Here is an 11,477-nt window from a genome sequence, read left to right as displayed (position 1 = left end):
ACACCCCCCCAGGTAGACACACACACCACCCCACAGACGCCCCCCAGGTAGACACACGCCCAGGTAGACACACTCACCACCCCACAGACGCCCCCCAGGTAGACACACTGTCAACCAAAGGTTGTTGCCCACAATTACACCAACAGGAGCCTCCTCAGGCCTAAGGTGCCAGGCACCCTGTGGGCACCCCCCCCCTCCCGGGAGTGGCTGCTCCTGACGGGAAAGGCACTACAGGAGGCTGACGGGGTGATGGCCCTTTGTCCAGCGCAGCTGTCCTGTGTCCCCCTCCTGTCTACCCACCAGTGCGGGCGGGCGGGCGGGCGGGCGGGCGGGCTGTGGGCGTGGTGTACACCCAGCTGCACTTGGAGTTGAGCAGCTTGAAGAACCGTCAAGGCTGTTCAGTAACGGGGCCCCTGCCTCCCGGCCCAGGAGACTCGATGCCACTTGGCCTGTACCAGTCCTGCCCTCAGCCCATGCTGTGATGCCGGCTGTGGGGACCTTGGGTCAGAGTGTGTGTGTGTGTGAAATTTTGCAGAAGGTATGGAGGAAGGCAGCCCTTTGCCTGGTGATGTTGGCAGACTGGCCCAGCCCGCACAGGCAGAGACCAGGCTGGGTGTTGGGCGAGGGTAGGCAGGGCCTGGTGAGGGTAGGAAGGGCTGGTGTTTCTGCTGCTGCAGACCTTCCTCCACCCCCATCCCCTGCAGGTGGCAGCGAGTGCAGGACCGCGAGGGTGAGGCCGTGAGTTTCTGCACAGCCTGCTTGTCGGCCTCTGCCCCGCCAGCAGCTGGGGCCATCCTGGCTCCCCTGCGGGTCCTGTGCACGCCTCACCGGTGTGACTTGGGCACATAGGAGCCCTGCTGCCCTGGCAGTGGTGCCAAGTGGTAGCGTCGGCCCCGAACCGACGGATCACAGGTTGGATTCCTGGTCAAGGGCAGGTCCCTGGGCTGCAGGCTCAGTCCCTGCCTGATAGGCCTCGTGCGGGAGGCAGCCCATCACTGTCTTTCTCTTTCTCACATTGATATTTCCCCCTCTCTCCCCCTCCCTCTAAAACCCAGTGGGGAAAATGTCCTTAGGTGAGGATTAACTCTGTCTATGTATCCATATGACCTGTGGGCCTGTTTCTCACCTGTTCAGTGGGGCTGGTGTTGGTCTCTCCTCTCACCTGAGGTGCGGGTCCTGTCTGTCCCGCCCGCCCTCCTGTCATAAGTCTGAGACTCGTGGAGCCCAAGGGCGGCAGTCATTCCCATCACTAGGTCCGGCTCACAGTTTGACCTCACTTCCTGAAGTTTGTTGAGAGCAGCGGGAAGGGCAGGCTGAGGCCCAGGCTGTCTCCACTGGTGACCGTGGGCTGTCGGGGGTGTGAGGACTCCATGGGCTCACCAAATCCAGGTGGGGTGAGGCGTGGTGCAGGGGGGCCCGGAGGGGACTGCTGCGAAGCCCTGCTCTGTCCAAAAGAACAAATGGGGCTCCTGCAGGTCACCCCTGAGTCCTGGGCCATGTCTGAGTGCCTTCCTGCCCCGCCCAGGGCCTCCTCTGGTCCCATCATCCCAGAGCACGCGTGTGGGGCAGGTCAGCCCAGGCTCCACGCCGCCCTGCCGCGCGGGTGTGTCGGGGTGGCTGTGCCCAAGAAGGACTTCTTCCCTGAGCGCACGCCGCGAGCCAGGTCTGCCCGCAGCGCTCCGGGGAGAAGAGCCTTTTTCTAAAAAGTGTGGTCACACATAAACACAAACGTCGTGTGACCGTTTGTAGCGCACAGGTCAGTGGCATTCAGTGCATGCACATTGTTGGGGCGCGAAACCCCATCTTCTCAAACACTAAGTCCCCTCCTCCCGGCCCCTCCTTGGCGCTGCCTGCGGGTGGAGGCAGGCAGCGCTTGCGTTGTGTGACTGGCTTGTTTCACTGAGCCTGGTGGCTTCAAGGCTCACGTAATGCCTCAGGACTTGGCTCCTTGCGTTCTTGGATGGACACCCGGCTGGCTGCCCCTCGCTGTTGTGAATGTGCAGCTGTGAACAGCGCACACGGTGCGGCCCTGCTTTCAGTTCTGTGTGTGTGTGTGTGTGTGTGTGTGTGTGTGTGTGAGAGAAAGTGCACTTGCTGGGTCGTGTGATAACCATGTTTAGTTTTTTGAGGCACCAGCACCCCAGGAATGCTTCGGGCTTCAGCTTCTCCACGTCTTCATAGCATTTCTTACTTCCTGGCTCGGGCCCAAGGGCATTGCAGACAGGTGTCGGGCCTCCGCAGGCCCCGACGCGGGAGGCAGGTGTCCAGGAGAAGGTCTAGGAGGTCCTGCCGCACCCCCTCCCCGCCCCCCAGCTGAGGTGTGGCACCTTCAAGTGCGCCTGTCCCTGCAGTGGTCTCAACGCAGACCCCCAACGGGCCAGGTCCCACCCCTGGGATTTCCCTCGTGGCCACTGCCGCTTCTGCCTGGCTCAGCATGGTCTGAGGCAACTGTGGACTAACTGGGCCCTTGGTGGCCACCAACCCCTGCCCATAGGGCACTCCCTCCTGAAGCTTGCCCCCCCCCCCCCCCCCAGGGTGGGTGTTAATTCCTGCCCCTGGGCCGTCGGGAAACAGCTGTATCTGGGCTCAGGTGTGTGAATTTGTTTCCTTTCCTGGTGGCCTGAGGCTCTGCACAAGGGGCCTGGCCTCCCTGCAGCCAGGCAGCGGGGCTGGAGGAGGCTGGGCTAAAGGCCAAGCCCTTGAGCTCTCCGATCCCTTGCACAGGCTTTTTGTGGGCCCCCCCTGCGCCTCCCCTCCCCTCCTCGCCAGGGAGGAGCGTTGCTTCTAGGAAGCCTCCCTGGCTCGATCGAGGACGGCCCCAGGAGGGGGGCCCACCGAAGTCGCCACCACTGCCTTGGTCAGTTCGTTCCAACCCCAAAACCTCAGCTGTGCCAAGCCCCACCCCTTGGCCCTGGCATGTGGGCTGGCAGACCAGGCTCGTGGGAGGCCGGCCAGGGAAGGGGAGAAGCCTGGTGTGCGTGCCGTGCTGGCGTGGGCCGGGCGTGGGGCCCGGGAGGAGAGCGATGGGAGGAGCTTACCTGAGACAGGACTGGGGGGTGGGGGGCCGGAGTCCCGCAGCCCCGGCCGTGGACAAGGAGGTAGAGTGGGGGGCCCTGGGCTGCCTGTCAGTGCACAGCAGGGCTCGGCCACAGGAGGGGAGCAGCTCTGCCAGGACCCCCAGGACCCATGGGGATAGGAAGCCCAGCTGAGCGCCAGGCCGCCCCAGGACCGTGTGCGTCAGGAGTGGGGACCCGGTGGGAGGGAGTGGAGAGGACCGGGCCAGAAGGGAGCCCGCCTGGGCAGCAGCTGTGAGGCTCCCCATCGGTGAGCCTGGCTCCTCAGGCAGTGACGGGGGCTGCGCGGACCCACCTGGGGCCTTGGTCCTGAAAGGGGCTGCGTCTTCAGGTAATGCCGGCCCCCAGGAGCCCTCGGAAGTGTGGTGCCGGGTCGAAGAGGCACCGAAGTGGGGACCCACCTGAGCTCCCAGCAGCTGGGCCCCCAGGAGCCTGAGGCAGGCCTCGGCTTGGGCTTTGCCCACCAGACGCCTGGACAGACAGACATGTCCAGGGGGAACCTCGACGGACCGAGTGGCTGTCCTGCCTATGGACGCCCTGAGGTGTTTGGGGCTCCCCGGTCGGACCGGTGGGCAGCTGGGCTGGCACATGGTGTGGAGTTCAGGACCTGGCCAAGCCCTCTTCCCTTGAGCTGCCTCTTAGACGCCCCTGTGAGCCCAGCCTCTTTCCATCCAGAGCCTGTCAGCTGATGGCACCCGCCTCCCATGTGCCCAGTGAGTCACTGCCCTCCGCTGTGCCACAGCCGGGGGAGCTCTGACCCCACTGAGCCACGCTGCCCGTCACTCAGGTGTCCCCGCCTCGGCTCGGTGGGTCCCGGGGGCCCAGGCCCGCCTTGCCCTCCCCCTGCCCTCCCCCACAGCCTGGCACACCTGGCTGCGGACTCTCCGCCTGCTGCTCCTGGAGGCAGGGTCCCTTTCATTTCCCTCTAGTCCAGGCTGACGTGGCGCTGGGCCACTGCTTCCTCATCTGCACGCGTGGGCGCCTGAGGACGTGGCGGAAGGTGGGCCGGGGCCTCTGACCCCGAGACCATCTCAGCAGCCTGTCCGCGCCAGGGTCCCACCGGCACTGGCTCCCAGAACAGGCCCTGAGCTGGGCCTGTGGCAGCACAAGGGCCTGTGCTCCCTCCAGACAGGCCTGGCCTCTGGCAGCAGGTGCCGGCGTCCTGTGCGGTGTGGTCCTGGGTTATTGGGACACGTGTGTCAGGCTCAGGGAACGCTCTTCTGTGGCTGCTTTACTGACCAGACATGGGATCTCAGTAAGTGCCCCTTGTTCACCTGGAGACCTGTGCCTGTGACACGGAGTCCCGGGTGGCTGCCCGGTGTTGGTCTGACCTGGATATTGGGGCGAAGGTGGCCTCATGGATATTTCTTTCCTGTGATCTAGAAGAGTGTGCGAAGCGGGTCATTTGTTCTTTTACAGTTCGATAGAAATAGCCTGGCGTGTTCTTTGTAGGAATGTCCCCATACACACTTTTTAAAACGTCAAACCGACAAGTTGAAATAGTAGTAAGATCTTAGGTGACGGGAGGTGGTTTCACTTTGCGTGTGGCACCCAGATCATGTGTCATGGAAATGTACACCTGAAACCTATGAGCCAGGGTCACCCCGAAAAACTTGCTTAAAAAACCCTTAGCCCTCTCCCCCGGACGCACTGATGCTAACCTTTTGCCGTGTTGGCGCGTGCCTGTGCGCTCGCTGTTGCTCTGCACATCTGTATATCTGGGCATAAGTGGACTTGTGCCTTTTTTCCTTTTTTGCAGAACTGTTTGAAATTAGGCTGCAGGCATTCCACAATACTTGTAGGAAGATTATTAACTGCTTACCTCTGACTTTTCCTTACGGCTATGGGGCTACGTATTTGGCAGCTTTTCCCTCTCCCTCTCCCGGTGCCAAGAGCTGGGGAGTCCATTCTGGCTGTTTCCCTTCTCAAGTGGCCTCCTCTCCGTCCCCCGTGGCTGGGAGGCAGACGGGTACTGTGCGGTGAGGCCGTGGAAGCCAGAGACGCCCCGGGTTACCGTCAGGCCTTGCGCTCACTAGGGCAGAGCCCGGGCAGGTGGGAGGCCCTGGGGGCACCTGCTCCCCTCCCCCTCGCACAGACCCCTTGTACTGGGCTGTCAGTGGTGGGCAAACACCAGCATGAATGCCCGAGAGCTGGGGGATTTCGGCCACGGTACCCCCACCTCAGCGGTGTTAGGAATAAAGCGAGTGAATGCCTGCTGGGCCCCAAACCCACATCACACCTGCGCCTCTCTCCTCCCATCCCGACCACAGGGGGCCTGGCAGGAGGGACCGCAGACCCTCCCAGGACCAATGGTCACTGCCAAGGTGGCTGCTCTCCCAGCTCATCAGGCAGGTACGCCCGCCCCCCAGCTGCGCTGCCTCAGGAGAAAGTGGGCAGACGCTGCAGTTAGCTGGGCATCAGGCGGCTTCTGTGAAGTGTGCTGTAAGGTGCCTGGGTTTCTGTCTGCAGAGGCCACCGTTCCCTGGCCCACCCTGATGCCTGCGCCTGGGAAGGGGCAGGTGGGCCCCTCCCCCCTGTTCAAAGGCCCCGTGTCCGTGTCCACGTGGGAGAGCCGCATGGGAGAGCTTGGGATCCTCGGAGGAGGGGTGTTGTGAGCTGTGGGGTCAGACCAGACCCCCGTCACCCCTAGAAGAGCCGGTCACTGGTGGTCTGTGGCCTAGCAGCCTCCCAGCACCGACTCTACACCTCCCGTGAGAAAAGCAGATGCGATCACAGGCATCAAGGGCTTTTAATCCTTTTGTCTGTCTGTTTTGTCATACATACTGGGTTTTATAAAAATTGGAAAAATGCAAAACAATTAAAAGCAGGGCTCCAGAAACAAGCCCCTCTGAAGTCGCCGGGCATGGCTGGGCTTCAGCGCTGGGTCCGTGTGACCGCGAGGTGTGAGGTGGTGCTTCTGCTCATGTGCACACAGGCGTGTGCTGCTGTGTCACTGCTGCTCCCACCTGGGCTCTGGGGGCAGGGCTTTGCCCGTCGACCAGCACAGGCCTCAGGAAGCAGTGCCTGTGGACAGATGGGGAAGTGACTGCCCTGTGGTGTCGGGGGGGGGGGGGGGGGGCCTTGGGCTTCTCACGGGCATGGAGCCCACTTCCTGGAAGCGTGCCCTCGGGAGGAAAGGGGGCTCCGGGCCCCTGGAATATACTCCAAGGGCCTGCCGCTGGGGGACCTTCTGCCACGCCAGCCGGCCAGGAGCCGTCTGGTGGACCTGTCGGTCGGGGAGGTTCCCACCCTCGCGCAGACCCACAGACACTGTAGAGAGGAGGGCTGGCGAGGCGTTGCTAAGCCTAAACTAGGAACACTTGTTATTTGTGTGTTTTTTCAAAAACTTGAAATTTTTTAAAAGATTTTTTGTTTTAGTTTTGCTTTTTTTTTTTTAAAGATTTTTTAAAGTTTTGCTTTTTTTTTTATGCGAGAGGGAAAGGGAGCGAGAAAGAAGAAATGTGTGTGTGTGTGTGTGAGAGAGAGAGAGAGAGAGAGAGAGAGAGAGAGAGAGAGAGAGAGAGAGAAACATCTATCTGCTGGCTCCTGCACGCCCCCTACTGGGGATCGAGCCCACCCGGCATGTGCCCAGACCGGGAACCCAACCAGCAACCCTGGGGTGCACGGTGGACACTCAACCAGCTGAGCCACACCGACCAGGGCGGTAACTTGGAATTTTGAAACAAGGACGGGAATGTTGTGTGTGCCCACCATTTAACGACACTGTCCTTGCTCACTGGAGCGAACGTTCCTGCCTCTCACCCAGATGACGTGCAGTCTGTATGCTGGCGCCGGCCCTTCGTCCCGGGGGTCGGGATGCTCTCCTCTGCTCTCTGCCTGCCTCTCCCTCTCCTTCGACCTGCGCTCAGCTGCCACACCTCGGAGGCCCTGCCTGGCCTTTCCTCCGGCAGGGCTCTCCCTCGCCTGGGTTGCCTGCTCACACCCCTGCCCTTCCCGATGCCGCAGGAGGGAGGGCCGGGCCAGCGTCTGTGAGGGAGGGAGGCGCAGGTCAGACTGCCGGGCCAGCCCCGGGCCCGACAGCCAGGACGCTGAGTGAGGTCACTGGCTCTCTCTGTGCTGCCCGGGCCCTGGCCTCTGCTGGCCCCATTGCTCAGCCGCCTCTTACCTGTTGCCCAGGTGCCCACCTCTCCAGGAGGGAGGCAGAGCTCTGCTGGGCCTGGCAGGACCCTCCCGGAGCTGGGCCTGGAGTGGGCAGGGCTCCGGGCCGCGCTCCAGATGCCCCACTGGGCCTCGGGCTCCCCGACATCAGGGTGGCCACGGCCCGGCAGCGTGGGTTTGGACCCACGAACAAAACACATCCTTGTCCACGAGGACCTGGTTGTGGGCTGCACGGAGCCAGGGCCCAGGATGCAGAACCGCTGGCCGCAGAGGCTTGCCGGCCGAGCAGGGCTGCACGCGTGGGCGGGTCGCTCACAGCATGAGGGCTCTTCACGCCCCGGGCTTCATCTTCGAGGTCCTTGGTCACGGTACACCCTGTCCTGACCCAGCCACCCTTGTTTCTCCGTGAAATGAACAAGACCCTTCTCCATCTGCCCCTGCCCGTTGGGGAGCGGTGCCTCCAGCCCTCGCTCCATCACCTCCTGCCCTGTTGGTCTCGGCCCACCCAGCCCAGGGCCCCGGGGAACCGATCACTGAGCCGTGCCCACCGGGGAGCCCAGCTTGTGCCTTGTTGCCGTGGTGAGGGGCCGGAGGGCAATGCCGTGGATGGCCTTTGCTGACCACTGACAGCGTGCCCTGGGCCGCTGAGTGCCAGGACTTCCCCTTCCTCAGCCCACTCCCCCCTGGCCATGGGCACCGCTGTGGGGCCCCGCTTCCTGGAGGCAGAGGGACAGCGCGACACCCTCCCTGTGCCCGGACCGGGTCCCAGATGGCTGCACAGCCCCATGCGCCCTGGGCCAACACTCGCCACCCTGAGGACGCCTGCCCTCCCCCTGCCAGGCGCCATGGGCAGCAGAGGAGCCACCTCAGCAGCCTCCTTGCCCGTGCGGGGCCCTGGGGACTCGGCTGTCCACCCTCAGGGCGCTGGGACTGGGTGCCTAGGCCTGCCTTCCAGAGCAGCCAGGCTGTTGGGGGAGGGGAAACGAAGACCCTGGGGCGGCACATGGTGGCGGATGGGCATGAAGCTGGGAGGGCTCGTGCCAGTCCTGCTGCTGCACAGACTGCCCTGGAGGTCAGCACCGTGGCACCCACTCAGGCTACGCTCACAGAAAGTGGCAGAAGCTCTTCACCCTGAAAGTACACTTTGCCAGCCGAGTCGCTGAACACCGTCTCAGCCCCGAGCGCCAGGTGGCAGCAGTGGCGGGAGCCCCGGGGAGGCGGCCCTCCAGGGTGGGATGGAAGCAGCACCAGCTGATGCCTGGCTCAGGAAGAGCCGTGGTCGCTGCTTGGAGAGGCACTGAGAGCCAGCTGGTGAGCGCATGGTCAGTTCACAGCCACGGGGGCCCCGCAGGCCCAGCAAGCTGGCCACCCTCCCGGTTCCCAAAGATGACGTCCACGGTCCTCTCCCTGCGTGGACCCTCCCCTTCAGCAAGGCGGGCGGGAAGGTGGAGGGGTCGGAGGAAGGGCTGCAAGGCGGGAGCTGGCAGACACCAGAGGGGAGGGGTGGCATTGCAGGCAGAGTGAGCACTGGGCAGAATTCAGGGACCCTTTCGATTTGGGGAACCCTGACTCCTGGTTTGGTAAGAAGGCTGGCTCGCCTGCAAGGCCGGCTGGGGCCCTCATGCTGCCCTGAAGAATCTTGGTTTTGTTTATAAAATTTTTAAAACTGTTTTCCTTACCAAGAAGTGCTTGGAGCAAGTGACAGGACTTGTGTAATGTGCATGAGACACAGCGTGAAACACGTGCCCTCGCGGCCGCCCGAGGGGCAAGGGCGTGGTCGGCGATGGCGCCACGAGTGTGAGTGCTCGTCAGTCACACCTTTTCAGAGACCGTCTCAGCGTGTACGTATGCACCACCAAGGGGGGTTTCCGTTACTTTTTATTTTTGGAAACTTGATCAACAGTGTCATTGTACTCTGTTAAATGTTCTTAATTTGCTTTTTTCCTGCAACCTCCTCGTCATCAAGTTTACCCGAGCGGTGTGAGTGCTGTGGTGTGTTCGTGTTTATTGCTGAGCGACATTCATTGCGCACGTGTGGCGGCCACTGCGGCACGGGCAGCCCTGTCCACGTCGCCCAGCGCACAGCAGGGTTCCCGGGTGGCGTGTCACGTCCCAGGGAAGACGTGTAGCAGGGAAGACGTCCGTGTCTGGGTCTCCAGGTCACGCCCTGGGACCCCTTCTGCTTGCTGCTTCAGTGGGGATCCCCTTGGCCGTTTCCTCAGTGACATATGTTTTTTAAACCCATTTTCTTGTTTCCTTTTAATTTTCCCAGGTACAATTTATACGCCTACTTACAGACAAACAGTTACAAGAGGCTTATGGTGGAAGCCAACAGGCCTGCCCACAAGCAGCCCCTAGAGCCACTGCTGCCCCCAGTTCCCCGTGCGTCCACCTGCGTCTAGCACAGGGGTGGGCAAACTTTTTGACTCGAGGGCCACAATGGGTTCTTAAACTGGACCGGAGGGCCGGAACAAAAGCATGGATGGAGTGTTTGTGTGAACTAATATAAATTCAAAGTAAACATCATTACATAAAAGGGTACGGTCTTTTTTTTTTTTTTAGTTTTATTCATTTCAAACGGGCCGGATCCGGCCCGCGGGCCGTAGTTTGCCCACGGCTGGTCTAGCAGCTCAGGGCTGGCTGGTGAAGGTGACCTCACAGTGTCTGCCCGCTCTGCGGGGAGGCCAGGCTGTTCCCAATGCCCTTGCCCGCCTTCGCCACCCCCCACCGATCCGCCAGGCAGGGTGGTGCTCAGGATTTCACTGTCAGTAGTCACTGCATTGTAATGTCTCTAAAACCATTGCTTCTGAGCCTAGTGGCGTACTTCATTTTTTAATGTTGCATTTTGTTTTTCCGGGATTAGCAGTTGCCCTATACTTATACTTGCTTGTTTTCTGTCTTCATACTTGATTTTTTTCACTGATCCCAAAGATCCGCCATGGGCACGGCTCCTTTCCTCAGGTGCTGTGTGAGGCTGCCCGTCCGGCCGCCGCCCTGACCGGCCAGCAGGAGGCGCAGTGACACAGGCTCCTGGCTCTCCCTTTTTTGTTTATTTGCTAAGTGAGATGCATAGGCCAGTGTCTTCCTAAGCAGGGTTCACGGGAAGGCGTTTCCTGAGCCCTTCTTACAGGTACATGGCAGAGTGTCTACTCTCCCATCACACTCGGTCGATACCTTGAAAGGTATGAGATCTGGGCCATTTCCCCCGCCGGGAAGCCCTCGCGCTGGTTTTTGGGTTCGGTGTTGCTGTTGAGGAGCCGAGTCCGCTCTGACACTCTGACACCAGCCTCTCCGTGGGCCGCCTGCGCTGCCAGGGTCCCCTGGCTGGGCCCCGAGCCATCTCACTGAATGAATGAGGTTTCTCTCCTCCCTCCCTTCCCTTCTCTGGAAACATTGGGTGCCGGGAGCCGGTCCATCCTTGCTGTTTCAAGGGACCTGGCGTGTATGGCATACTGTTCTTAATATGTTTGCTCACCTTCTTGGCGCTATGTGTTTTAACCAAGGTCACCTCTCCGAGAAAGGTTGTTTCCCCAGGTGGGGATTTTTCCCTGAGGTTAGGGAGGGGATACAACCCCTTAATTAAGTGCCAGGCGGGTAGTTAAGCTACATAATCTTTACTCCCTGGAATGGAGATAAGAAATGCCCTAACCTTTGTAATAGAAATTGACAGGATTAAAATCGGCTGGTATAAATACGGATGTAACAAGACAATAAACATCAGATCCTGATCAGTTCCTAACCAGAACTCGGACCAGAACTTTGGCTGGAGATCCTGGCTAGAGGTCCTGACTAGGCTGCTGATCAACTGAAGGCTGTCTTCGTGTCATTCCTTCTTCGCCGACTCCGTCCACACCTTTGGGGACCCCTGGACCCGCTGGGATTGGACCCCAGCAAGGGAGAACCTCAACTATGCTGATCAACTGAACGCTGACCCCATGTCATTCCTTCTTCGCCGACTCCGTCCACACCTTTGGGGACCCCTGGACCCGCTGGGATTGGACCCCAGCAATTGGGCAGCCCGTAGACTGCCTGGATGGGCAGGCCTGCTGGAGGGTGTCAGCGCAGGAAGAAATGTGCTCTGGGCAGAGACCCTCCTGTGTCCTGGGGGCGGGGGGGGGGGGGGTGGTTAGCCAGTGGCAGGGCCAGGGCCACCTTTCGCACGTGCACAGCTGTTTGCCCTGCCCAGGTCCTCTGAGCTGTGAGCACCCCCCAAAGAATGTCGAGGAGGTCTCATCCCGGCCAGAGCCGCCTGGGTGTGGGGGTCCATCCGTGGGGTCTTTCCCG

The 11,477-nt window shown here is 61.2% G+C and overlaps 1 protein-coding gene across 4 annotated transcripts in view; it reads left to right on the top strand.

Moving 5' to 3' along the window:
- Positions 1–11,477, top strand: part of HS6ST1 (heparan sulfate 6-O-sulfotransferase 1) — a 91,365-nt gene that overhangs the window by 16,707 nt on the left and 63,181 nt on the right. The gene's annotated exons all lie outside the window — the stretch shown is intronic.

This window comes from Myotis lucifugus, unplaced genomic scaffold, assembly GCF_000147115.1.
Source record: "Myotis lucifugus unplaced genomic scaffold, Myoluc2.0 scaffold_433, whole genome shotgun sequence".
Lineage (NCBI taxonomy): Eukaryota > Metazoa > Chordata > Mammalia > Chiroptera > Vespertilionidae > Myotis > Myotis lucifugus.
The sequence above is the reverse complement of the archived record's forward strand: the minus strand, read 5'-3'. Positions and strand labels throughout refer to the sequence as shown.